Below are 4,614 nucleotides of genomic sequence, written 5' to 3' on the forward strand. Positions count from 1 at the left end.
GAGCCAACACTGCTCTTCAACAGCAGCTGAGCAACGCCAACTCTGCTTTACGCGCCAAGGAGGAGGAGTGCAGCAAGCTCACCACGGAGCGCGATCTGCTGGCCACTCAATTGGCAGAGCATAAGGAGCTGCTTGTGAAGACACAGAGGGAGGCGGAGGAGACGGAAACCGCCCTCCTGGCCGAGTTCGCGAGCGAGCACCCCTCCTGGTCTGACAAGGAGGCGATGCTGGCCTCCGGCTTCCGTGAGATTGAAGAGATCGTTGATGGTGAGTTACTTTACTTTCTTTCATCGAGCTGCCGATTTAAGTCATGCCGACTCCTGGTTTTTGACTTGCTTCTTCGTTTCTTCCTGTCTTTGCAGACTTCTTTCCTGGGCACTTGCAGGCCGCCATCCAAGCCATCGAGGCTGACCGTGAAGGTCGGAGGGCGGAGGGCGCAGAGATCGCAGCCGACGCCCCCCGAACCCTTGGGAGCACATCCGGAGCATCGAGGCTCGCCTTCGGCCGACTCACCGGATGCTACGCCGGCTTCAGCATGTCGGTGCCCAGGCGATTGCCGCCCTGTGGCCGGACATGCAGGCTCCGCGCACCCCCAGCCTGATAGCCGACTGGCTAGAGGTCGCGGCTGGTCGTCTTGAGGCCTGGAAGGGCTCTTCGGCCCGAGCTGCAGCGCGCCGGGCCTTGGAGTTCGTCAAGGCATGGTATCCGGGGCTGGATCTAGACCGGCTAGCCATGCTTCGGTCGGAGGCCCGGCTGGAGCTGGTATCTGCGGAAAACACCCTTGTCAAGCGTGCTGCGGCGATCGCCGAGTACACCGACACCAGCATCTTCGTCCCCGAGCGGTCTGAAGACGGCAAGAAGGTACCGCCGGAGTGGTTTGGGATGAACCCAGACTACGGCGAGGACTCGGCGGAGGTGATTGGCTCCAGCGTCGAGGAAGAGGGCGAGGTGGAGGACGGAGGCGAGGCGGAGGCACCAGAAGACGGAGCAGACGGCCAGCCTCAGCTTGACCGCGCCTCCAGCAACAAGCCGCGTGCGACCGAGTCAACTGCCGCCGGAGGCGATCAAGCCGAGACTACCCAACCAGCCGCCCCGACGCCTGACGCTGGCACCTCCTCCGACCCTTCGAATCCGTCTGCTGCTTCCTATGTTGCCGCTTTATCTTTATTTTATCTGCTTCAGTAGTCTTTGAAGAACTTGTTAATTCGCACAATTCCACCCGCGGGGTTTATTTTGACCTTCTGCTCGAAGATTCAGCCAAGGGCCTATGTTATGTAAATATATTTATCCGAGTTCTATCCTTTCTTTCTCATTGCTCTTTTGGCTTTTTTCCTTTGCCGCTTTCTCTTAGTTGCCTGCCTTGCAAATCGGACAACCGCTCTGCGGACTATCGCTGGATCAAATGCTTGGCTACTTTGGGAAGGCAAGTACTTAGTCGTTTTTAAGAGTTTTTTGAGCAAGTTGAATACAAGACGGCAATCTGACTATTCGAGAGTCGGTTTGCGAAAAAGGCTGGAAGATGTCTTGAGCTATGTTTTATGCTTTGAGTCCTTAACCATTTTTCATGCGAACGCCCATTCTACCTTACCTCTACCCACCGTATAGTCGCTCTGCGAGCTGCAGCTTCTGACAGAAGACAGTTTAGGTGTTACACACTACTTGTCCGGCTGCAGGAAGCATTTCATAGTGCAAGGCGGCAAGTCCCCGGGCCGACTTGTCGAGCCCGGTGCCAAGAGGCATGACAAAGAGTAACATACTTGTAGGCACAATTTTTATCATACAGACAAAAGAGGGCAGTCCCCGAGCTCGTCTCGGGGGCCCTGAAGTCTTAGTACTTTAATACAAAAGGTAGCGTGGTACATACTGCATCAATTGTAAAATCTTTGAAGGAGATTTGCATTCCATGGCCGCTCCGTCTCCTTGCCGGAGTCATCCCTCTTGCATGCTCGGGGTTTCTGAGCGTCAATCAGGTAGTAGGAGTCATTTCCCAGTACTTTGCTGATGATGAAAGGGCCTTCCCAAGGTGTCGACAGCTTGCGCTGGCCGGCTGTTCGCTGGATCAGCCGGAGCACAAGGTCGCCTTCTTGGAAAGATCTTGGCCTTACCTTCCAGTTGTGGTATCGGTGCAGGCTCTGCTGGTAGAAGCTGGACCGGCTGAGTGCTAACAGCCGACCCTCTTCCAGCAGATCGACAACGTCTTGTCATGCTTCTTCTGCTTCCTCCTTGGTGTACATGGTGACTCGTGGGGAGTCGAACTCTATGTCCGTTGGGATGACGGCTTCGGCACTATAGACGAGGAAGAAAGGCGTGAAGCCGGTTGACTTGTTTGGAGTCGTGCGCAGACTCCAGAGGACGGCTGGTAGCTCGTCGAGCCAGCAGCCAGCAGAGCGCTCTAGAGGCTCGATCAGCCGGGGTTTAATGCTGGACAGGATGAGGCCGTTTGCTCGCTCCACCTGGCCGTTTGACTGTGGATGGGCGACGGATGCTAGGTCCAGTCAGATGCCCTGTGTTGCGCAGAAACGGGCCAAGGCGCCTTTGGCGAAATGTGCCGTTGTCGGTGATGATGCTGTGTGGTATGCCATACCGAATTGTGATATCGGTGATGAAAGTCACGGCAGTCGGACCATTCAGCTTCTTGATTGGCTTCGCTTCTATCCACTTGGTGAACTTGTCCACTGCAACAAGTAAGTGAGTTAAGCCACCTCATGCTGTCTTGAATGGTCCCACCATGTCTAGACCCCAAACTGCGAAAGGCCAGGCAATGGGGATGGTCTTGAGTGCAGAAGCCGGCTGGTGCGGCTTGGAGCTGAACTTCTGGCACCCTTTGCATTTTTGGACCAACTCCTTGGCCTCTTCCAAGGCAGTTGGCCAGAAAAAACCGTGTCGAAAGGCTTTGGCGACGAGTGCTCTTGAAGCCGCATGGTGGCCGCACTCACCTTGATGGATGTCTTTGAGGATCGCTTGGCCTTGCTCTGGCTCTATGCAGTGCTGGTAGACACCAGTGACGCTGCGCCTGACCAGCTCTCTGTTGACTATGGTGTAGGCTGCCGCCCGGCATTGTATTTGCCGAGCTGAGGTCTCATTAGTCGGCAGCTCTTTGTTCACCAGAAATTTGAGGATGGGCTAGGCCCATGAGGGTGCTGCCATTTCTTCGACTGCCAGGACTGCGACTTGGACGAGGGCGGTTGGGCTGGGAGGCGGCGGGTTGAGTGAACAACCGCTTGCTGGGTTAATGAAGTCCCCAGGCCGACTGGCGCGGCCCATGGGCCGAGTTCTGGGTCTTTGAGTCCGCTGCCGTAGTCCCCGGGCCGGGTTCGACTGTGGCGGCTTTGGAGTCATCCACCAAAATCCCGTACCGACTGCCGGGGCTCTGGACTCGGATCCGACGTCTTCGGGAGGAGCCGGCACAAAAATGGAGTCTGATTCTGGTGAAGGCTTGACAGACGGCTTGAGGAGGCGTTGAAGGGCGATGCCAGATGGTATTGCTTGGCGGGTAGAGCCGATTCGTGCCAAGGCGTCTGCTTGGTCGTTGTCGTTTCTTGGCACATGGAGGAACTCGCACCCTTCGAAATACCCACTGAGTTGCTGCACGACGAAACGGTAACTAGCCATGTTTGCATCTTTCGCGTCCCAGTCGCCAAACGATTGCTGGACCATTAAGTCCGAGTCGCCATAACACAAGATCCGGCGGATGCCAAGTTCTTTGGCAAGCCGGAGCCCGTGAATGAGCGCCTCGTACTCGGAGACGTTGTTGGAGGCGGCAAAATGGATTTGTAGTGCGTATTTGAGCTTGTCGCCTTTAGGAGAGGTGAGGACGATGCCGGCTCCCAAGCCGGTGCGCATCTTGGAGCCGTCGAAATGCATCCGCTAATGGGTGGAGTCAGGCGCTGGAGGTATGTACTGGGTCTCGGCCCAGTCGACGACGAAGTCGGCCAGTGCTTGTTACTTGATAGCGATGCAGGGCTGGTAGTGGATGGTGTAAGGAGCCAGCTCTATGGCCCACTTGGCCACTCGGCCAGAAGCATCTCGGCTACCAATGATCTCGGCAAGTGGGGCCGTGCAGACCATCGTGATTGGATGCTCTTGAAAGTAAGGCTTCAATTTGTTGGCAGCAAAGTGTATGCCATAGCACATCTTCTGGTAGTGGGGGTAGTTCTACTTGGAGGTCGACAGTACCTCGCTCAGGTAATATACCGGTCTCTGGATAGGTAGCGCCTTGCCTTCCTCCTTGCGTTCCACTACAATGACCGTGCTGACTACCCGGCTGGTGGCGACGATGTACAGGAGCATAGGTTCCTTGGGAGTCGGAGCCGCCGGGACGGGTGGAGTAGTCAGCATCTTCTTCAACTGGAGAAAAGCTTCGTCCGCCTTATGGTTCCACTCGAAAAAAGTGGTCTTCTTCATGAGTTGGTATAAGGGGAGAGCTTTCTCGCCCGGCCGACTAATGAATCGGCTGATGGACGCCAAGCAGCTAGTGAACTTTTGCACATCCAACAGTCGGCTGGGTACCTCCATTCTCTCAATGGCCTTGATCTTTACTGGGTTGCATTCTATGCCGCGTTCAGAGACCAAGAAGCCAAGGAGCTGGCCGGCTGGTACTCCAAAGACACACTT

This window comes from Triticum dicoccoides, chromosome 4A (genome assembly GCF_002162155.2).
Source record: "Triticum dicoccoides isolate Atlit2015 ecotype Zavitan chromosome 4A, WEW_v2.0, whole genome shotgun sequence".
NCBI lineage: Eukaryota > Viridiplantae > Streptophyta > Magnoliopsida > Poales > Poaceae > Triticum > Triticum dicoccoides.